Source organism: Lycorma delicatula, chromosome 6, assembly GCF_047948215.1.
Source record: "Lycorma delicatula isolate Av1 chromosome 6, ASM4794821v1, whole genome shotgun sequence".
In the NCBI taxonomy this organism is placed as follows: Eukaryota; Metazoa; Arthropoda; class Insecta; order Hemiptera; family Fulgoridae; genus Lycorma; species Lycorma delicatula.
This window is the reverse complement of record NC_134460.1, coordinates 93,508,650-93,534,122: the sequence shown is the minus strand read 5'-3', so window position 1 is coordinate 93,534,122 and position 25,473 is coordinate 93,508,650. Positions and strand designations below refer to the sequence as shown.

General features: G+C 29.6%; 1 protein-coding gene across 7 annotated transcripts in view; it reads left to right on the top strand.

Moving 5' to 3' along the window:
• Nucleotides 1-25,473, top strand: part of Ntan1 (N-terminal amidohydrolase 1) — a 338,443-nt gene that overhangs the window by 115,357 nt on the left and 197,613 nt on the right. Inside the window, exon 1 of one of the 7 annotated variants that reach the window (XM_075368114.1) lies at nucleotides 9,901-10,101. The exons of 5 other annotated variants lie outside the window; for them this stretch is intronic. The gene's annotated coding sequence lies outside the window, so the exon portion shown is untranslated. Of the gene's footprint in view, nucleotides 1-9,900; nucleotides 10,102-12,861; nucleotides 12,885-25,473 lie in introns of those variants that run through there. One more of the 7 variants, XM_075368115.1, reaches the window with a different exon arrangement.

Here is a 25,473-nt window from a genome sequence, read left to right as displayed (position 1 = left end):
TAAAATAAAAACCTCACTATAAAAAATCACTATTTCGTTACTTTGTATAGTAAACGCGTGACTGAAAATTTGTTTATTTTATAAATATATTAGAAATTTCAAAATATGACTTTTTCTTTTGAAATCTAAATTAACCAAGTAATTAAACTCGTGTAATATTATTTTAAATCCAATGTAATAGTTTCAATTTAATTAGATATCTTGTAAAATATATGAGTTAAATTTTAGAATAAATTCCCTCCCCCTCTATAGTGACTGTTGTAATTTAATAATTAATTAATTTTCTGACACAACAGTCACTATAAACCTAGTTGTAGTGACAGTCTTGTACAGTCTCAGGACTGTACTACATTTACATTCATGCATATTATCCCTTGAAGTAATACCTTACGGTAATTCCGGAGACAGAAAAATAAAAACGTTGTAGTGACAGTCTGATTCGATCTTGCTCAGTCAGAGACAGATAATTATTGGGTTATTGGGACATTACAGTTGTTTAATTAATTTTTCTTTGAATAAACTTCATTTAAATCTCTTTGTTTTGTCTGTTCAGGAGTTACGAATTATAAAGTTTATACTGTATGAATTAAGTATACACGTACACTTAGGCGGTCTTAACTGTTCATATATGTATCGATTAATTGTAATAATCGGTATCTATTATAATTATAACAAAGTTTATATTTTAATTTTTTTTACAAATTTTTATTGAGGCTAATAATAAATTTTGTGTAATATTATTTATTATCTTAATATGTATAATTAATTATAATTTTTTTATCATGCAGGTAATAAACGATATGTACTTGTAAAATAATTTTGTAAATATTGCAATGTTTTTTTTTAGGTTTACTTATTCGAGCGCGCGTGCGTGCGTGCGTTTTGTATGGTGAGCAATAATGTATCTCTTAGATAGGTATCGTTATGATAATAATCCATATAGGGAGATTACGATGTTCAATATCTGCTTTGCTAATTTGATTGTACGATGTAAAATAATGCTGGGAATAATTTTAAAAGAAGAAAAGATAAAGTGGAGTCGTTTTTAGATGAAAAGAAAGGGTGGGAATAGAGACAGAAGAATGTTGTATGATGGAAAAATAGAAAAAGATGGTCGAAGATGTATAGAGGAAGGAGTTCAATGAAGTGTGTTTGTGTGTGTGTTGATCACAGATAATGAAGAAGAAGAGTCGTGGTGGGAAGAGATGGGGGTATTCCATGGTAATCGTGCTGTTAGGTTCCATCTCCTTTATTCTCGTATAAGTAACAATCTAATATTATTTTCCTTCCTTCGGATGTAAAGTATAATTTATATATATTGTTTAATTATAAGTTTTCATTTTTTCCTTTTCTTTCTTTAAAAAAAAAAAAAATATCCACTTATATTTATATATTTTACTGAAATATGAATTACTCTTTAATGTAACTATTTATTTTTTTAGTTTTACAGAAGTAATTATGCAATCAAGAAAGAATGTTGACGTAGTATGCGAAAAAACTATGAAAGGAATAGTTGTGTTAAAAATACTTTATTCCGAGATTATTTCAGTTTTTTTCTCATAAACATGTTAATTAGGCTTAAAGAATTTCCTTTAATCTTGGAATACCAAACGTAGTACTTTCATTTTATGAAAATATAGCAGTTTGCAACTAATTAACAATTATTTTTTTTATACAAAATTAATTTTTGTATAATATGTTTTTTAATAGAAAAATAAAAACAATTACATATTTATTTTTTATTTTTAAGCTTATGTACTTAAGATTTAAGTACATAAGATTTTTTCAACAGCAATATTTTTCGAGACAAAAAAGCTACTCCACCCTTCTTTATCTCTCAATTTCCTTTATAGCAAAAGAGAACAAATTTTTATGTGAGATTATCGATTTCGTCAACAGTGAATAATTTTTAATAATTTTATTAAAAATGGCCCGTTGGTATGATTATACAATAAATAATTAAAATATAAACCCACTTACCAATAATCTTTTAATGCGTCCTAGCGCTTTCGGGAACGAATTCAATCTTCAGGAACTTAAAATATTTTTTTTTAAATTATTAACTAAAACTTTGTCATGTTTTAAAATTGCGTCGACTTAACACCTTTATATATTTTACACACTTTACACAATAATTCTACTCATGACAAAAAGCTTTAGTTAAAAATAAAAAAATAAATTTTAAGTTCCTAAAAATGGAATTCGTTTCCGAAAACGCTAGGACGTATTAAAAGTTTGTCGATAAGTGGGTTTATATTTTAATTATTTATTCATTTTTAATATCTATGAATATTTTTATGAACAGTATTTTCAACAAACAGTACTTTATCGAATTCAATAGTGAATTCAAAATTCACTAAATATAAAATGAGGTTATGGATTAACCATGATGTAACTATAGAGTGATTTTTTAATCCTGTTACCCAATTTTAAATGTAATTTAAGAAAGGGAAATTTAGGTGGAATAAAAAATGTATTTGTTACTTACAAAAGATATTTAATAAAAAGATGTTACTTACATAATTGTTAAAGAATATGCTCAAAATGCCCACCCCTTGCGGTTATACACGCACGGACTCTTTTCAGCACATTAGCAGAAACCGTTTTAAGAGTTGAATTGGAAGTATTCGTTATTAAGTATGTAATATTGACTTTAAGTTCACCAATAGTGTGAGGATTGTTTTTGAAGGCTTAAAACTTAAGATTTAATATAAGACTTAATATAGACCCACAAAAAGTAGTCAGGAGATGTGAGGTCTGGGAACCTAGGAGGCCATAAGCCCTTTCTTATTATTCCATCATCAAAGAACTCTTGCAGAAAATCCATGATTTCTCGAGACGTGTGGCATGTAGCGCCGTCTTGCTGAAACCAGCAATACCGTTCTTGAGGTTCCAGGAGGGACACAAATTGGCTCACAATATTACTGTATACTTCATCATTTAATGTCTGTTCAAAGAATATGGGTCCGACTATACGATGACGAGATATCGCACACCACACACCAATTTTTTCAGGATGTAAAGATTTGTCTTGTAAAGCGTTAGGATTTTCAACCGCCCAAATTCGGCGGCTTTGACTGTTCACATAACCATCGAGATGGATCCAAGCTTCATCACTAAAGAACATTGTGTTTAAAAATTGGATTCCGTTATCATTTACGAGAGACCCAAACCTACGGCAATATTGCAATCGCTTGCATAAATCTGGAGGCGAAGCCCTTGGACTAATCGTACGCGATACAGATAAAATTTCAATTTTTTAGCAGCTTTCTGAACACTCAAATATGACAAACCAATTTGCGTGGAAAGTTTTCGTTAACTTCTCCGTGGAGAATTGAGCAATCTTGTTTTCACATTCTCTAAAACGTCATCTGTCAAGCGAGTTGGTCGACCGCTACGTTTTCTGTCGCAAACACTACCTTTCTCTCGAAATCGGTTTGCTAGCCTAGAAATTGACATTTTTCTGGCGGAGGAACACCAACAAACTTAATTTGAAATGATTCTTTTTCACTCGCGTACGATTTCGTAGCAAAATATTGTTAAAGAACGAAAATTCGTTGTCCTATGGTAAAAGACATTCTGTTCGTTACACGACCGGAAACGGCAAAAACGTTTACACAGCTCAAGGAGAATCAACTCACACTGCCGTATCTATACCGGTTGAGTAGCGCTACCAACTTCGTAGCCCTTTCTTAGAAAAAAATTACCAGACATTAAAAATTGGGTAACAACACTAAAAAATCACCCGTATTTACACGACTGCTCAAAAAGAAGTGTAATGTGTTTAGGGTGTATATATTTAGAATGAATGTTTGTTTGTTCCACCGTAGCAGCTGAACGGCTGTACCGATTTGGATGTATGACCCCGCGTTGTAATACTTATGTTACGGGGAGCTTCATAGGCTATATAAATAGGTGTGCATGATTGTAACTAAAAGGACACAAAAAATTATATGTACGATTCTAAATGGATAATCGATAGTATTTCCAGTATTGATTTATTTGTTTCGAAAATGGTTGTTTTAAGATTTGCTACGATATTGAATGAATGAATTACGGTAGTAAAACTGATGAATTTATTTTATAATTTTTATTACTGTTATTTATTTTGTTTATAAAGGTTTAAGAATAAGTGTTATGTTTTTTTGACGGACAGTGTTCGATCATGTAAGCATGTTCTTTCTTTTTGCTCTTATTAACAAATAAGAACAGCATTGCTTCTTATCTTTTATAAACATTTAAGAAAAAAATATTATTTTTAACGGGCAGTTTATTCGTTCTTGTAAGCATGTATTTTATTCTTGTTCTTATTGGTTGGTGTTGCTTCATCTTATTACTGCTAAATATTAACTAACTAATGATTCCTTCTTTTATTAATAAAAATAATAACTAATAATAAATAAATAAATAAAAATAACCTACGCGTAGAAATTAAATAATCTGTAAATTAATTGACAACGGACTGCTTCTAGCGAGAGAGAGTCGTGAAGGGAGCCGTGTGCAACCGTCTGCCGCACCACCATTGGTCCGCTCTGCGTACAATTTTATTGTTAAATATTAACTATTAATTCCTTTCTTTTATTAATAAAATTAATAAATAATTTTTACAGTATTATGGTTTAGTAGAAATAAGAATGTAATTAGTAATAAATATTTTTATTTAATTTTATTTTAGCAGCATTTTAAAAATTTGGAGATAATTTAGAAATTTTCTACGAGATAAATAAAAACAGTGGATGAAAGGTAGTTAAGGTTATGGAATGTTTTATTTTTTCGTATGAAACAGGATTTAATTTTTAAATAAAAGTTAAATAAATTTTGCAGATTAACAACATTTTTCTTAAAGAAAAAATTAGAAAACATTTTCATGAACAAGGTTACTGGTTGGATATTATTTTGAGATCAAGTTATTTAAAAAAAATTCAAAATATTCTTTCAATAAAATACATGTATTAAGATTGTGTTTTTTTCTTATCAATTTTTTGTCTTTGTCTTTTAAGTAATTTCATTTTAGCGGCATTCCAACAGGCTCTTAAAATGGTAGCTTTCTGGATTAGCATACATATGTCCTGTTTAAATGTTATCGTTTTATTTATTACTCGACTGTCCAATCTAAAAAGGAATATAATGTAGGTTGGAATAATGTAAAGTTTATATGAATATATGATTGTTCCACCGTAGCAGCTCAACGGCTGAACCGATTTGAATGAATGACCCCGCGTTGAAATCCTTACGTTACCGGGAGTGTCATAGGCTATATAAATATATGTGTGTATATATATAAAATAAATCTCAAAAAGAATTATACTATATACAAAAATTGTCGCCCACACACTGTTTAAGATTATCCTATATTAAAGAACAATGTTTTTTTTCTGGTAGTCGTGTTTTTTAATATTTATTACGTACGATCACAATAAAAAAAACTGTAAATTCTTTCCATATCAACCAGAAATTATAAATTGTCAAATCTAAGCCCGTGTAGCAGAAACGATAAGCCATCTGTCGCTAAAATTGAAAGTTGTGAGTTCCAGTTTCTCCAGGAGCGATTTTTTTTTTCTATCCTGTAACAAAGTAACATAAAATATTTTTAATCATATAAACTTTTTTAAATTAAGCTTTTTTTCATTTATATTTACTTATTTTAATAATAGGTTTTGTTTTTTTTTTTTTTAATTTTTCACAGTTTTTTTGGAAGTGCCATAATAATTAAGTTATTAAATTTTGCGAGATTCTTTCAAAATAAAGTTGAGGATAATGTAATTTTTTTTTATACTTTTTGGTATTTCTAATGTAAAAAATAAACTATATAAAATGAAATAAATGAAAGTTACCTACGTACGTATAACTATACGTAACTTTCAGCTTCTGTTTGTGAAATGACCATTCTAAGAAAATTTCAAATTTCTTACATTTGGATATGTGTTGTAGTATTATGAAAATTAAGCAAGCGTCAATTCATCATAGCACAAGCGCAGGCTTACAGAATATTTACAGGATTTATTTTTCAGTTTCACTTTCTATTTATAAATTTTTTGTTTATTTATATTAATTTTGCATAGGTCACAATAAAAAAAAGCTGACAACACAAATGCAGGACTTTCCCGTCACGCGGCTATTTCTGATGCACGTCTTACACACACAACTTAATTAAAAATATTTATACCGCTGCCCGTCAGTGCTGCTCTAGCCGACCTTGTGGTTACAGAGAATACTATTGACGCATTACACCAACATAGCTTACTAGATACTGAAAAAGAACCGACGTTATATAAGACAATATATTATGATAACGTATGTGAAACTAATTTAATCGTTCACCTAATAATGGTCACGTGACCTAAGGGAACTTTAAACATAAAAATACTACCTTAAAGACTTTTATCTAAGCTTAATATGCATTAATTAGCTTATAAAGTATTGAAATTTATTAATTATAGTTAAATTCCCGTTCAAGTATCTAATCTCTTAGGAAGTATAATTAAACAGTAATAATAATAATGTTCGTTCGGGAAAGTCTTACCAGAGTTTTCATTGACTACTGGTCTTTTTGTATTTTGAATCATTCTTGAGATGCGGTCTTTTGTTTTATTTTAAAACATTCAGATTATTTAGTAATTTTATCTTATTTCTGATCTGTTTTTGTAAGATTGTTGGCAAATATCTACCATATGTTTATATGTTACTTTGTTTGTAAGTAGTTTAACAAATTTCGTGTCCTAGAAAATAATAATTAAAATTTTGTTAAAATTTATTTTTAAAAATGATTTCACTTATGTTTTTCTGGTTTTTTTATAATATCTGATTTTTTAAAACTAATTATTTAAAAAAAAATTGTTTAAATATAATTAAAACGTAAAAAAAAGTTTAGATAAACGTTTATCTCAGTTACTGAACGAAGTGAATATTTTGCTGCTGTCATTAATTATGAAATATATATTATTTTACTAAGCCAGTCATCGTTAAAAAATTTTACTCTCTTTACTGTTTTCATTGTTTTTTTATCATTTAGACTATTTCCAGTCCGAAGAATTTAAATTGCTACTATTCATTTCTAAAATTGAGATGCTTTCTGTGCTAGACTATATGATTTATTTTTTATAATCTGCGTAATTAGATTTTTGTTAATTACATTTAATATTGTACAGGTGTTCAAAACGTTATGCAACCTTGTGGGAAAATGAGTAAAAGTTACAATAGTTGTTGAAATTGACCTCCATTATGCGATTCACATAATTCGACGTTACGTATTCTTAATTACATGTTGTAAACTTAGTTGAGTAATTCCAGTGACACACCGTTCAATTTCGCTCTGCAATTCGGGAATGGTGTGAGGATGAGTTTTGTAAGCAGTATCCTTAAGGTATCCCCACAAAAATGTCAGGGGAGTATAAATCAGGAGACCTTGGGGTCCACAACTCCTTCGAAAATCACTTATCCATAAAAACACTGATCCAAGAAAATCATAGTGTTGTTAGCTGTATGAGCCGTAGCATTGTCCTGCTTAAATAACTTGTCCTCTAGCCGGTCTGCAGGTATAATGTTTACAAATTATTGCACCATCTGTATGAAACGAACACTGCTCACTGTGCCGTGAAAGAATGTCATGACGATTCGCCTATGTGACATTGCACACCAAACACACACTTTTTGACCGTGTTGAGGATTTTCCGTACACCAAATGCGTGAATTCTTTGTATTCACGTAACGATGAAGATGGAACCATGTCGCGTCAAACCGAAACCGGTCATCGAATCCTTCCTCATCTGGCGTTACAGATGACATGAACCGCTGACAGAAAGCTATACGTTTTCCAGTGTCTGCAGGTAACAACTCGTGAACTACACAAATTCCCTACGGATACATTATTAAACACTTGCGCGTGATGCCGTGTGAGAACTACCAACGGAGAGATCAGACTGCCTAGATAAGCGGCGAACAGACTTCTTGGGACTAAAAGAATATGCAGCTTACACGTCGATCAACTTTTCTGGTGTTAGCACTTTCGGTCGACCACTTTAGGCCGTATCTGCCACATTCCCTGTCTGTTGGTATTGTCATACAGCCGCTTGTTTGGTGCATCCACATCGTACTTTTCTGTGAAGGCATTCTGGGTCTGGGCATAACTGGCACATCTAATGTATTGGAAGACAATTAATATTCTCTGCTGCATTGTATAACCCATTTTTCCTCAATCAAGCCTACAACAAAAAAAGGAAACATTCTTCCGTAATGTTCAAAAAATTGACCTTTTTAAAAGGTTACTGTGTTAGAAAAAAAAATGTTATGTAAAATTTTAATTGACCTTCACAAAATGATCCGTTCTGAAGAAGTAGAGATCTCTTCGAAGGTCCTTCGGAAAATATTGTAAAATAAGAAAAATCGTTTAGTGAAATAATTGTTTAATTAATTTAAACTTTGTGTATTAAGCTTTTTTAATCTACGCATGGGTCCTGTTTGACTCGTGTCAAAGCAGTCTAATTGTTATTTATATGGGATCGCTGTTTACCGGAAGTACATTCATCATGTAATGTCTGTTAAAGGAACAGATTATTCTACAAAATGGAATACAATTCTTATTATTTCCTTTTCTTTAAAATCCAACGTTTTTATCGCCATTTATATTACTTTTGTTCTACGATCTTCAAGAACGAATTTTATTAAAAAACATTACGGACTATATTTCACCGATATTAGTGATTCGTAATTTCTTTTTGTAGTTTTTTAATTCGCAATATAATTTTACAGCCCGTGGGAATATGATATAGATATTTATATGCTGATTTAAAATGGCCATCTTTCCGTAATTCACCCCCCCAAAACTAACCGGATGAAGGCTTGAAGCTAACATTTCGCCATTGAGCACGACTACACTATTTATAAAATTTAAATATGTTTGTTAAGTATGTTCCCCTTTTCAACCAATATAATTATATTTTTTATTCGTAAATATTTATCGAATAATACAAGAAAGAACGTGGTTTATAAATAAACCAAGTTCATACTTTTCCTATTTACGTGATTTTTATTTGTTTATAAAGAATTAAAATGCGATAAGTGTAAGCGGTTCAGTACTTTATTTATGTTTCAACATGATCCTTGAAGGACAGGCTATTTATTATACTAATGTTTTTCATAGCGTTTAATTTTAGTATAAATTCAGTCTGACTTATTATTTTTATATTCATAACGTAATTAATTAAATATTTAATAATAATAAAGGAAATTAGAATATTTTAATAGAGAAAATATCGAATAAGCGATATCTAATCTTTAAAATTATCATCTCGAATAAGAATTTATTTATAATAAAAATTGTAATTATAATTTTTATTATGATAATTAGGTAATTATATTTGTTTGTTTTAATGTTAAATGTTCTTATTAATTTTATTGTTTTTTGGTATTTTTTTTTTTTTTTTAATTTTATTTAGATTAGCTGCTTAACGCTGATGATTTATTATTAGATATTATTTCTATTTGTATGGCTTTTTAATTAGATGTATATTATGTTCCTTCAATTTTTTTCCCCCTTTTTTTTAATAATGTTACAAAACCATTAACGTATCTATAAATGATTTTTAAATGACCACTAATTAATGTGAAGGAACTGATTTGTGTGTATGTATATATATATATATATATATATATATATATATATATATATATATATATAATGTATAATGTGTTAGTGTTATACGCCATGACGTGATAACAGTAAAAAAGAATAATTATGTAAGATAACATTAGAGCTACTGGTTGGATAGACGTTCCACAGCTCTCCTATTGGTTATTTTTCAGGTCACGTGATCGGTTTACTCTCCCTTCTCCTATTTTTTATTTTTTGATCAGTTTTATGAATTATCTGAAAGTCCCAACTTTTAGTATATTTCTTGCATTTGAACGTTAATTTAACATAATATTACTGCTTGTGTATTGTTTTATTTTGTGATATTTTTTTAATTGTAAATGTTGTTCGAAATTTCTTGTAATTTTTTATTGTGTTTTTTTACTAAGGAAATTTAATTATACAATTTTTTATTGTGTTTTGATTTTATCATTGTTATTATTAATCATTGACGTTTTCTTATAATTAAAAAAGTGAGTAATTTTTTACGTATTAGATTATAGGCTATTTTCCCCCTTTGTATTGATTAGATGTCCTTCAAAAAAATTAAAGAATTAAATAGATCTCAATTCCATACATCGACCCGATAATGATTTTTTCTACTTTTATTTTCTTCCAATCGTTATACGTTATAGCGAATAAGTCGAGTTCGATGATTCGTTTTATATATATAAAACAAATTTCTGAAGATATCCGGTTGTATGTTTTATCCACTTAACTGTAATATACAATTTAAAGATATTTTATCTGTTTCGTCATGATTGCTTAGTTTGATAAATTTTTTAGAAAATTATGATAATAATTTTTCCGTTATTTTATTCCGTTATTCAAAATATTTTTGCGCGGAATTTTAAGAACAGTTCGAAAATATAAGTAAGAAAAATAATAGTAGATGTATTCCCGTATTTCAAATAGTTCCAACTCATTTTCGTAAGCGTTCTCTCTGCAAGTCAATTTTCTGCTTATTATTATTTGTTTATCAATTTTTACCTTTTTGTGGTTTTTGAGAAAGGCAGCAGTTTATTTTTAAAACCCATCCGTATTTTGTATGAAAATAGTTATTTTTAATTTTTTATTTATTTATATTTTCATTGTTCGAATTGAAATCTGCTTCAAATTAAGGATTATAAGCTGTTGTTTTTAAATTGATGTCTATTTCTAAAAGTCGAAATTAAAATGATTAAAGAATATATTACTTTTTACTTTATGGTGGAATTTGTTTTGTTATCGTTTATTTTTAACCTGTATTTTAATAAATAGTTTTTTAACTGAATAAATTTTTTGTTGTTAATTTTTAACATTTATCCAGAGAGGGGAATTTTTTTTTTCATTGATTATTAATTAATCTTTTTTAATATATTTACAAAATAATTGGGTTCTTTTATTTTTTTAGTTTTTTTTCACTTATCCTTTAGGCAAAGACAGTTGTATTAGCCTTTTTTTGTATTGTTACGCAAAACAAGACATCATGCAAAACAAGATATAATATGCAAAGTCAGACTAATGGAGCACAGACGTAAGAAGTACTAAAATTTGAGCAGTGGGTAATCCTTTCTCTGTATTTCGTAATATGTTGTATTTCTATGTATTTACTTATTTGTATTAATGTACCTGCATATAATATTTTATTTTTAAATGAAATAATGTTTTGTTAGGTGATTCCTACGTAGGTTTTTATTTGTTCTGCATAATTAATGAAATGATTATAAGGGAAAATTCAACAATCTAAAACTATGTGATGGTTTTCGATACGTCATCGGTTATTGTCTGATAAATCGATTTAAGACCAAAATAGGTATATTTTATTTTTTCAGATATTGTAGATAAGTAAAATCATTTACGATTTTCATTAATTAAATTATCAATAATTAAAAACCAAAATTATAACTGTACTTCTATAAATGTTGTTTCCCCTGTGCCGCAGCTCTAATTTGGTTCCAGTATCATTAAAAAAATTATGAAAATGATGTATATTTAGTTTAATCTCAATTATATATAGAATTAATTATATAACGTTTTATGATTGCGTGTTAATTGAACAAAAGAAAAATATTGACGTCTGTGATGGAAAGCTAAAATTAAGTAATTAGATATTTTGTATAAGTTCATCATTAAATTTAACGTCCAACAAATTAATGGATTAATTATTTATTTCCTTGGTCTAATTACTTGGTTTTTATTTTTTTTTTCAATCCGATACTTGAAAGGTTTTTTTTTGTTTTGACTTTAATTTTTGAAAATTATCTACAGTAATCTTTTCGTGTATATTATTATGTAACTGATGTTCATCTGTTGATTTTTGTTTTATTAACGCTAAATTATATATATATATATATATATATATATATATATATATATATATATATATATCTGACCTTGTATCCATGACCAGTTTATTATTTTGTTATGATAAGATCGACTTAAAGTTATTTTTTTGTCTACTTTTGTAACTAATTCTAAATTATGTCACATTATTCCGTTTTTTCCTCCTCTTAATTCTTCATTTAACAGGATTTTTTTCTTGTTGAATTATTTGCGTAATTTGTTGTTTAGAAACTTTTCTAAAATTATAATCGAATTTTTTTTTAACGTTTATTAAATTGCTTGTTTTGTCGTTGATTTCCTGTTTATTTAAAAATGCTCTCATCTTTACGTTAGCCTTCTTTTTTCTTTCTTAAAATTACTGGATGATTAAAGCTATCGGGTTTTTCCCTTGTTCAACTCATAATTTTTATTACAATAATTATCATAATTTTTTTTTAAATTATGCATCCTTCTGTATTACATAACATATATCGTGTATCATAAATCATTTGTTATGGTAAACCGTTTTTAAATGTACATGGAAAACAGAAAACACTCAAGAACTCTTACAAAAAATTAAATATTTAATTAGATGCGCCTTTTGATTGCTGAACAACAATCATCGGTAGATACTACTGAGAATTAAAATTATAAATATTTATTTTGTTTTTTATTATTATTTTCTTTTCTTGACAATTAGTGTAAGTATTTAAGATATAATCTTCCTTCTCTGAGAGAAGTGGTAATGATAATACAACCAGTTCCAAGAGTAAACAAAGTGAAACGGGACTAAATATCACTTGCATCTTGACGTGCTGATATGCAAAATATTATACAGTTCAGAATCAGAAACCACTTGAATTTTCATTTTTTCTATTGAACTGGATATGGAATACTTTTTATTTTCGGGAATGGTTCTGTCGTTATTGGAAATTTATATCTCATATTTCAGGTCAGTACTTTTTTTTTGTTATTGCATCACAGTAGTAGTATACTTTTAATTCTTTAACAGTCAAATTTCGCTTCTTTTTAGATTTTTATTTTTTGCAAACAGTTATTGAGCGTTTTCTTATAATTTTTGGTCAAATCAGTGATTCCCAAACTGTGCGTCGTGGCCTCTTCACAGGGGCGCCGCAAAATGTTGTAAAAGCTTCATAATTAATTGAACCAAGACATTTATAATTATTAATTTAATGTTAATAAAGTAAAAAATAATAAAAAAGATACACGAGTTTTATTTATTTCTATCTCTTACTTACGAGTAGTCATACTTTTTACGTAGGATAGGGCGCCATGTAAAATTTTTAATTGAAAAACTGCGCCGCGACTCGGAAAAGTTTGGGAACCACGGAGTCAAATGACTGGTTAAATGCACGTCTTCATTCTTTTCTATATTATGTTAGTAATTTAATGCCAATGCCATTTCAACATTTTACATCCTGAATTCTTTGTATTTATTAATTCTTATATCCGTAATAATATTTAGCATTAGTTTTTAGATATTATTTTTCTATAAAGTTAATTATTCCTATAACTAACCCATAATGTTTATCCACCTCAGACTCTAGTCAGATTTCATCAGTGCCATAATTTCCTGTAGGAAAGTAACGCATTTGGCGTCTTTGTATGTATGTGGAATTATAGTTCGAAAACTAATTTTTAAATATTTGCAGTGGTGTTTAATTTTAATAGTATTTAATTTTTGCAATGGTATTATCGACCTACACGAATCAAACTATTTGATTCAATTGTATTACTGTCATTACTTATATGAATAGATGTTTTTCCAACCCGAAAAACAAAGTGTTTTGAAATTCATAAGTGGAGTATAAAATAGCAATACTTAAAAAAAAAAAAAAATATTTAGAAAAATATATAACAGTGAGATCCTTGGTAATTCGAACATGTGTAATTCGAAATTTACATAATTCAATAAATTATTTTCTGTCTTTTTCCGGTACGAAATATTGTACGTTAAAATCTAAATTCAAAAATAAATGTAAAATCGTTAATCTGTTACAGACGCTCGTCATTTTATGAATTAAATCGGTAACAAACTTCCTCAAACTAATATTTAATAATTGGCAGGGCATAACATACAGCCATGTAATTATCACTTTAAACTGAATAAAGAGTCGTTTTTTTTCTAATATAACCTTACTAAAAATGCCTACAGGAGCAAGTGTTTGTAAATAATTATTTAAAACAACTTAAAAATAAACCAATTAAAATTGTATTATTGGTTTTGGGTTTGAGCCGTGGTTAGAAATGGCATTTTTTCACTCGTTATAAAAAAATCCATTTCATTATCATTCATCGGTAGCCAGTTGGTTAATTGCTGTTGACCTTTCTCTCTTTTATTTCAAATATAGATATTTAATACATCTATTAATTATTCCTTGTTACTGATTGTAGATATTTAATTGCTTTAAAAAAGAAATGTACGAAAATTGGATTAATTGTTTTTAATAAATATTTGTCGATCCCCATGGCGAAGTGGTAGCGTTTCGGCTTTTCATCTGGGGGTCCCGGGTTCGAATCTTGAGTCAGACATGGCATTTTTCATATATACAAAATTTCACGTACAAGCTTCTGTGTAACTTTCAAGCAAAAAAAAAAAACAGGTTTTTAATTGCGTAAACTAATGTTCGTGTTTGTCATATAAAAGCATTTGATTTCTACATAAACTTATTTTTAAGCCTTGTTCATGAAGTATTATTTAGTAATTACGTATAAATTTCTTGTTTTTTTTTAAATGCTACGTTAACGCAAGAGTTAAGAAATATTAAATATAATGTTAAAGAAGTTGTAATTTAATATTTATTAATAAAATGATGTATCTACTGCAATGACAGTTGAAATGAAACGAAAGAATGAATATTGCCTTACACATGATTCGTTCTTTTTTTAAGTATTTTAAAACCTGATAGATTAATATGGTACTACTATTTTATTAAAAATCTTCAGTGAAAATCAGCTTAATATTATTTCATCAATTGAGAGGTGAAATTAGAAAAAATAGATGTTTAACTAAATCAAACCTAACTGAATAACAACAAAAAAATCGCATCGATTCAAAAAGTAATCGAAAACACGATAACGATATCGTGTATAGGTAATTAATTATTTTTGTTTCTCGGTATTTAAATTCCCCAACTTTAAGGTTTGATTCCCCGGCTGTATTTATATCCTTATATCCTCTCATCCAGAAACCATAACTTTCATTGATTTTTGCTTTATTAATTCTCAGGTTGTACTTGAAAATCTCATTCATTTTATTAATAGCCTTGTTCATATCTTTTTCGTTCTGATGACTACTATCATCGTCTGTAAATCAAATTCAAATTTTTCAAATTCTGTTATTTCTTTCTCCTTTACAAAATTAATAATTAATGGAGTAATCCTAATACTAATTGTAATCTAAGGTTGTCTATTCATAGTCTAAAACCAATATTAAGATTGTTTTATAATACAATTTAATATTCATTACTTAACTTAACTTAACTTAATCATACTTAATTTATATGATTTATAATCGGAAGTGAGTTTTGTAAAAGATGAAAGATTAGGTGTCCACAAGGGGCTTGCCCGTTTTGTGGCACCATCTCTTTTATATTAATCTGTTTAGTTAGAGTAAAAGGACAAAAAGGAAACAGTTTTATCTTATATAGGAGAATACTTGGCATATCTATTTTTGTCGCTTTGATTTTAATTTTCACATTAATTTCAATTCTTGCTTCATGCATTGTTTCTTGATTATAAGCGTTGATGAGAGCTCACTTGTTTATAGAGTAGTATTAGCATATGTAAAATTGTTCGTTTGATACATTGATTGGACTTGATTTGTTTTCTTTCCTTGTTATTATTACTATTAAAATATTGTAGTGGTTGTAAAATAATGCTAGATCCTAATTTAAAGTGATTCTTAAAAAGTCCAAAGAATGAAAAACTGAGTCGCTTTGTGAAAATATGGGGAATGCATGTGCAGAGCCAAAAAAGAAATAAATTAGTAATATTGTTATTTATTTATTTGTATGAAGTGTTTATAAACCGAATTTTTTGGTTTTTCTTAGGTTTGCTATACTTTTTTATTTATTATTATAAAATTTTAGAAAGTTTATAGAGGATGTAAAAATACTTTTTGTGTGAAAATTTAAAAAAATATTAATATTTCGAGAGAAATCATTTTTTTTCCACTTTAATTAAATAAAGTAAAAAAAATAAAAATAAAATTAGTATTTTTTAAAAATCCACGTCAAAAAAACCTTAAAAAACGTGAATAATTAGATTACTGTATTTCTACCTTACAATCTCCTGTGACATTAAAATATTGTTTTTAAGTGCGTGAATATGATGATAACTAAAGCTTATCTATGCAGTCGCGCACGACATCTATCAAAATCTTAAATTTTATTGTCTTAAAGATGTATCACAATGTCACGGAGGATTGTAAGGTAAAAAATACAGTTATTTAATTATTTCAAGATTTCTAAGGTTTCGTCGTGGGTTTGTTAAAATGTTTAATTTATTTTTTTTCTATTTAGCCTTCGGAACCACCGTAAAGTATTCCATCAGACGATGAATGAGGATGATATGTATGAATGTAAACGAATGCTGTAGTCGTTTGATTGTAACTTCACAGGTTAGGAGTAGAATTAAAGAATTGAATAATATTTTAAGTATAAAAAAGTATTTAAAGTGACCGCTAGTAACACCACACCCGCGCGAATGAAGTGCATTATGCGGGCGCGATTCAGTTTTTTTTTTTTGTCTTCAGTCATTTGACTGGTTTGATGCAGCTCTCCAAGATTCCCTATCTAGTGCTAGTCGTTTCATTTCAGTATACCCTGTACATCCTACATCCCCAACAATTTGTTTTACATACTCCAAACGTGGCCTGCCTACACAATTTTTCCCTTCTACCTGTCCTTCCAATATTAAAGCGACTATTCCAGGATGCCTTAGTATGTGGCCTATAAGTCTGTCTCTTCTTTTAACTATATTTTTCCAAATGCTTCTTTCTTTATCTATTTGGCGCAATACCTCTTCATTTGTCACTTTATCCACCCATCTGATTTTTAACATTCTCCTATAGCACCACATTTCAAAAGCTTCTAATCTTTTCTTCTCAGATACTCCGATTGTCCAAGTTTCACTTCCATATAAAGCGACACTCCAAACATACACTTTCAAAAATCTTTTCCTGACATTTAAATTAATTTTTGATGTAAACAAATTATATTTCTTACTGAAGGCTCGTTTAGCTTGTGCTATTCGGCATTTTATATCGCTCCTGTTTCGTCCATCTTTAGTAATTCTACTTCCCAAATAACAAAATTCTTCTACCTCCATAATCTTTTCTCCTCCTCTTTTCACATTCAGCGGTCCATCTTTGTTATTTCTACTACATTTCATTACTTTTGTTTTGTTCTTGTTTATTTTCATGCGATAGTTCTTGCGTAGGACTTCATCTATGCCGTTCATTGTTTCTTCTAAATCTTTTTTACTCTCGGCTAGAATTACTATATCATCAGCAAATCGTAGCATCTTTATCTTTTCACCTTGTACTGTTACTCCGAATCTAAATTGTTCTTTAACATCATTAACTGCTAGTTCCATGTAAAGATTAAAAAGTAACGGAGATAGGGAACATCCTTGTCGGACTCCTTTTCTTATTAGGGCTTCTTTCTTATGTTCTTCAATTGTTATTGTTGCTGTTTGGTTCCTGTACATGTTAGCAATTGTTCTTCTATCTCTGTATTTGAACCCTAATTTTTTTAAAATGCTGAACATTTTATTCCAGTCTACGTTATCGAAAGCCTTTTCTAGGTCTATAAACGCCAAGTATGTTGGTTTGTTTTTCTTTAATCTTCCTTCTACTATTAATCTGAGGCCTAAAATTGCTTCCCTTGTCCCTATACTTTTCCTAAAACCAAATTGGTCTTCTCCTAACACTTCTTCCACTCTCCTCTCAATTCTTCTGTATAAAATTCTAGTTAAGATATTTGATGCACGACTAGTTAAACTAATTGTTCTGTATTCTTCACATTTATCTGCCCCTGCTTTCTTTGGTATCATAACTATAACACTTTTTTTGTCTGATGGAAATTCCCCATTTTCATAAATATTACACACCAGTTTGTATAATCTATCAATCGCTTCCTCACCTGCACTGCGCAGTAATTCTACAGGTATTCCAGGAGCCTTTCTGCCATTTAAATCTTTTAATGCTCTCTTAAATTCAGATCTCAGTATTGTTTCTCCCATTTCATCCTCCTGAACTTCCTCTTCTTCCTCTATAACACCATTTTCTAATTCATTTCCTCCGTATAACTCTTCAATATATTCCACCCATCTATCGACTTTACCTTTCGTATTATATATTGGTGTACCATCTTTGTTTAACACATTATTAGATTTTAATTTATGTACCCCAAAATTTTCCTTAACTTTCCTGTATGCTCCGTCTATTTTACCAATGTTCATTTCTCTTTCCACTTCTGAACACTTTTCTTTAATCCACTCTTCTTTCACCAGTTTGCACTTCCTGTTTATAGCATTTCTTAATTTCCGATATTTCCTTTTACTTTCTTCATCACTAGCATTCTTATATTTTCTACGTTCATCCATCAGCTGCAATATATCGTCTGAAACCCAAGGTTTTCTACCGGTTCTCTTTATTCCGCCTAAGTTTGCTTCTGCTGATTTAAGAATTTCCTTTTTAACATTCTCCCATTCTTCTTCTACATTTTCTACCTTATCTTTTTTACTCAGACCTCTTGCGATGTCCTCCTCAAAAATCTTCTTTACCTCCTCTTCCTCAAGCTTCTCTAAATTCCACCGATTCATCTGACACCTTTTCTTCAGGTTTTTAAACCCCAATCTACATTTCATTATCACCAAATTATGGTCGCTATCAATGTCTGCTCCAGGGTAAGTTTTGCAGTCAACGAGTTGATTTCTAAATCTTTGCTTAACCATGATATAATCTATCTGATACCTTCCAGTATCGCCTGGCTTTTTCCAAGTGTATATTCTTCTATTATGATTTTTAAATTGGGTGTTGGCAATTACTAAATTGTACTTCGTGCAAAATTCTATAAGTCGGTCCCCTCTTTCATTCCTTTTGCCCAGCCCGTATTCACCCACTATATTTCCTTCCTTGCCTTTTCCAATGCTTGCATTCCAATCTCCAACTATTATTAAATTTTCATCTCCTTTTACGTGTTTAATTGCTTCATCAATCTCTTCGTATACACACTCTACCTCATCATCATCATGGGCGCTTGTAGGCATATAGACGTTAACAATCGTTGTCGGTTTAGGTTTTGATTTTATCCTTATTACAATGATTCTATCGCTATGCGTTTTGAAATACTCCACTCTCCTCCCTATCTTCTTGTTCATCACGAAACCTACTCCTGCCTGCCCATTATTTGACGCTGAGTTAATTACTCTAAAATCACCTGACCAAAAGTCGCCTTCCTCTTCCCACCGAACCTCACTAATTCCTACTATATCCACATTTGTCCTACCCATTTCCCTTTTTAAATTTTCTAGCCTACCAACCTTTTTCAAGCTTCTAACATTCCACGCTCCGACTCGTAGAATGTTATTTTTTAATTTTCTGGTGACCCCTTCCTTAGTAGTCCCCACCCGGAGATCCGAACGGGGGACTATTTTACCTCCGGAATATTTTACCAAGGAAGGCGCCTCCATTATTGCTATGTGAAAATGCAGAGAGCCACATTTTCTTGGAAAAAAAACAGCTGTAGTTTTCCATTGCTTTCAGCTGCGCAGTACTCAGAGGACTAAGTGATGTTGATACGGCTGTTTAAGTCGTCCTGACTCACGCCCCTAACAACTACTGAAAGAGCTGCTGCCCTCTTTCAGGAATCATTCCTTAGTCTGGCTCTCAACAGATACCTCTCCGATATGGTTGCACCTTCGGTCCAGCTACTCTGTATCCCTGAGCACTCAAGCCCCCTCACCAACGGCAAGGTCTCATGATTCATAGAGGAGGGCGATTCAGTTAGAATCATCAAATTAAATAAACAAGTAAATAAAATGAAAAATTTAAAAACCCCACTATTAGATTAAATTGGATAATTAAAGAGGATTATTAAATATTAAAATATTAATTAGAAAAACTTAGAAACATTCAAAAGCCGTTTTGATGAAACTATCTACTGCTGCAGCGCCTCCTGGCGGCCTATAACCATAAAACTAAACTAAGAACTTGCTCTGAAGTGATACCTGTGTAATTCAAAAAACCGCATCAAAATCGACCCGGTCGTTTTAGAAAAACACATTTACTGCAGCGCTCCCTGGTGGCTTATAACCGGAAAACTTATCTATGAACCTGAAATTATTCCTGTGTAATGAAAAAAACCGCATCGGAATCGGTCCAGTAGTTTTTGAGGAAAATTGTAAAACATACACATACACACAATTTCTTACCCCAAACGCATATATCGTTCCGTTCTGTCGTAGGTAATAAATAATAAACTTATTTAGAAATACATATTTCGTTAATGTGATTTTTTTTTTGTTTTCTCACCCCCCCAAAAAAATTGATGTGCTTCAAATTCCCGAAGTATTAATTATGTGTGTAAGAATAAGAACAATATTCCAAAGTTAATATAACATTCTAATAAAATTGTGAAGTATTACTTTCTTTTTTTGTAGTATGAAGTATATAGATACATCATACTTCAAGAAAGAATACAATTTTTTTTATTCTCTATTAATAATAATTTCATTACTATTATTCTTTTTAATAACTGTATAATTTTATTAATAGTTCGTTATATTTCATACAGGATGCTCTGTTGCAGCGAAAAAAATAACTTATAACATTAAGCGTTACAAAGTTTAATTTATTCCTTGAACTTAACAACTTTATTTTAATGCAGGTGTATTCAAAAATAGTAATAATAAAATCGTATAATTTATTTATGAATAATGTTTCCTTTCTTTTGATATGTATGTGTCAATTATTGACATTGATCTTACAAATAAAAAAAACCTTAATTATATTAACCTCCAGTATAATATATTTTTTTGCCTTTAATAGTATTACGGTATGTATTAAATTAATTTATGGGTTTGTTATATTTTCTTTTTCTTTTTTATATTTATATGGTGTTTTTTTAATTTCTTTGACATTTTATTATTTTTTGTTCTGAATTAATTTAATCATCTTAATGCGTTTACCTCTCCTTGTTGACATTTTATTTATTAAATAACATTAATAGACATGTAATATTTATACGTTTATAAACTTATATAGTTTATTAGTCGATCATTTTATTAGCAGACACACTATCTCTATTTATCTTTCCTTAAAATTATTGGATGGATGATATTTATAAATAAATTTTACCCATTTTATGTCATGCGTTCTCCCAATAATTAGTTCCCTGTATTAAATTCTTATTTCTCTATATACGTAAAATTATTTTTAAACTGTAATGATAGCAAACGCAGTTATGTCCTTGAATGTGCTACTAATAGAAACAAAACGTTGCTTCGATTCACTCTTCTCTGCATTCATTTTTTCCGTCGTTGTGAATTGCATTTTCAGTCTGTTAGACATTATTTTTTTCTGATTTTGGTAACATTTCGGTTTACTTTCCCGTCTAGATAGCGTATAGCAGAATTGCAGCTATACAAGGGAAAGTATTGTAATCGGTCTAATTTGGGCATATGCGATTTTCACCTGATCTTGACGTTTTGACACTTAAGGAACCCAAAAAACCGGATGGAAATTTTCCAGAATTAATGTACATGTGTGTGTGTTGGATGTTGGCCTCTAAATCAGTTACATCTTCAGAACTACTGGACCGATTTTGACCAAACTTGGTCAGATTACTTTTATATAACGGGCATTGATGTTATTAAATTTTCAACTTAAAAGGTCGAATAGACACCCTCAGTATTTCGAGATTTTGCCTAATTTATGTCATATTTTTCTTACGCACATTTGTTACAATTAAAAAATAACAATATTTTCAAAAACATATTTTCCGAAATTGCATCCTTACCCCAAAAAATGTTCTAAACCTTTGCTATGTTGTGACGTCACAGGTGAGCGATAGAATTAAATAAATAATAACAAAACTATTATATTTAAGTAAAATGATAAATATTTTAAATTAAGTTGTGTGTGTAAGGCGTGCATCAGAAACATTCCACAGTTGTAACCGTCACGCGGCTAAAGCCGCGTTCTGGGAATGTCCTGCAGCTGTGTTGTCAGCTTTTTTCTGTTATACTATATAGTTTAATTTTTAAAAGCTGAACGTGCGTTTAGTTATTTGCTTGTGGCGATCGAGTAAAACAAGTAAGTTTTGACATTTTCTGAAAAAAAATGAATAAAATTCAAGTTCGAGCTGTTGTTATAAGGCACGCTTTTAAAAGGTATAATTCCGACGGATATACAAAAAGAGTTAGAATGAACCTCGTCTGATGTGTACAATAAAAATACTATTCGAAAATAACGTAATTGTCTCGTGAGTTGTAATTTAAAATTGAGTATAAGAAAATGCTTAAAAAAGAAACGGTTACTGAAATAAAATTAAATGTATATTGTTACATATTGAAATGCAAACTCTTTTAAAAAACAAGAAAAATTTTATTGTTAAATTCATTATATTTGTGATTTTTCCGAAGACATCCGCGGTCGGAGGACCAGAAATGTGATGCACGAATAAATTAAGTTCGGCGCTGATTCTTAATAATTAGTCAAGTTGATGTTATTATCAATTCTTTATTATATTTGAAAAACTTTTGTATGTATAAATTTAATGTTTCATATACTTAAAATATTAAATTGATTATTTATATATTATTAAATGTTTGTTATAATTGAATTATGAACTGGAACTTTTACTGAATGCGATTGTACAAGAATACTGCGATTGCCATTTGTAGGCGACTGGCTGGAACTGAACAATGAATAATTAATGACGAAAAGAACGACGATAGACTACCTTAAATAATGTTGCTAGATCCGCTGCTTCGAAAGAAGCCGAGGTATCCGAAAGGAGCCATGTAAGCCGAGTGATGTCGTCAGGAGTCGAGTGGTTCCGAAAAAAGCCGAATGACGTGTAAGGAGCCTCTGAATCGTCAGCTGCCGAATGCATACGAAAGGAGCCGAGTGTACTGTAAATGAATCCGACCGAAGCCGAAGATATGTAAATTTGAAAATCCTATTAAATACATTAAAGCTCCAACATTTAAACGAGAATAACAAGATATAAATATGTAAAGAATATTTAAAAATTAAAGAAACCTGTCTGAACAATACTTAAAATACGTCTCGAACAGTTGGAATAAACTGGGTCTTCCTTTTCGACTGATGCTTTGAAAAAAAAGTAAATATATGATTGTAAATGACGTAAACATATATTTTTATTTCAGTTATTAAACTAGCGGATTGGTTATTACAGAAAAGTACGTGAAAAAAAAATATCTTTATTGAATATTGTTAAAATTTTAGGCTAATTATCTTTAATGTAGTCATCACGTTGTACTTTTTTTAATCCCGCGTTATTTTCTATTCCTTTTTTGTTTAAACAGCAAAATAATTATTGTATTGACTATCAGGAGAAAATATAAAATTTAATTTTGTTTATGCAATAATATATCTGTGTTTTTTTTTTATTCTGCTTTTATCATTTATTTTTTTTTATTTATTTATTTTTTTTTGTTCTAGTATATTTCTTTAATAAAATATTAATATTATTGATATTTATTTACACTGTTTCTTTCTACATTATAAATGTTTGTATCTCTGTTAATATGTACACACACGCATCAAAACACATACTATTTATATAAGTTCCGTTTTCACAATGACTCTAGAACCAGCTAACTAATTTGAATGTTGTCGATAGATTTTCTAAAAGAGAAGAAAGTTGTAGTAAGTAATTAACCATTTAACTGTACGTTTGGGAGTCTCTCCTTACAAATTGTTATTGCTTTATCGATCGTATGAGAAAATAGCATGTAATGTCAAATTAAATGTTGTGAAAATAGTATGTCTCATCAATAGAATGATTAAAAAAAAAAAATAGCTTTTCCGAATATAATTTTTTTTACTTAATTTTTTCTTATACTTTAAAACAAAAGTTAATAAATCACTTTTTCGTGATTTAAAATGAAAAGAAAAATTATTTCTAGATATAAGATTAATTTGGCCGAAATAGGTTACACAGTGGCTTTACAAATATTAAATTACATTTTTAAACTTTGGTTTTTTCGACGAATACTTGATAATCTTGTTTATGAAAATTGAAGTGGTGAACGCGTCTTCCCAATCAGCTGATTTGGAGGTCGAGAGTTCCAGCGTTCAAGTCCTAGTAAAGCCAGTATTTTTTAACACGCCAGTATTTTTACACGGACTTGAATACTAGATCGTGGATACCGGTGTTCTTTGGTGGTTGGGTTTAATTAACCACACATCTCAGGTATGGTCGAACTGAGAATGTACAAGACTACACTTCATTCACACTTATACATATCATCCTCATTCATCCTCTGAAGTATTATCTAAACGGTAGTTACCGGAGGCTAAACAGGAAAAAGAAAGAAGTTTCCAGACCCTACCCACCGGGTTGGTCTAGTGGTTAACGCGTCTTCCCAAATCAGCTGATTTGGAAATCGAGAGTTACAGCGTCCAAGTCCTAGTAAAGCCAGTTATTTTTACACGGATTTGAATACTAGATCGTGGATACCGGTGTTCTTTGGTGGTTGGGTTTCAATTAACCACACATCTCAGGAATAATCGAACTGAGAATGTACAAGACTACACTTCATTTACACTCATACATATCATCCTCATTCATCCTCTGAAGAATTATCTAAACGGTAGTTACCGGAGGCTAAATAGGAAAAAAAATATTTTCAGACCCTAGCCGGGATTATATAACTTGTGGAACCTTCGGTGTAACAGATAAGCCATATATCAATATATCACGTGATTTTTTTTTTCTCCATGCATATCAGTTTTTTACTGGTTTACTTAAAAGTTTCCAGTAAACTAGTGTAAATTTATTTATTATTATTACTATTTTCTAGATTATTTCTAATAAATTCTTCTTTTTCCTGCTTTTATATGGAATCCTGTAATATAAATTATAACCCACTTTGTAAGAATTTAAGTAGTTTTATTTCATACTAACATTATAAATTTGCAAACAATTTTTATTTTTCGACTTGTAAAATATACTGCAATTTTATTTCAAGTAGTGAAAGACTCTTTACTTTTTTTAATATGTGAAAGAGCGGGCATCAACAGCTATGGTCATTAGCCCGATGGAAGTTGATAACGTATGAAAAGATGCCGTGCCTGACCTGGATTCGAACCCAGGACCTCTCACGAAATGCTTGAAAAGCTACCTAAAAAACAACACGAATAACATAAATATATCAATCAATACATATACATCAATATATCATGCAATATTTACATTACTTGATTACTTTCAAAATCTGGTAAAAAATAATAACTTGTTAATAAGAGTTAAAATTTCAATTAA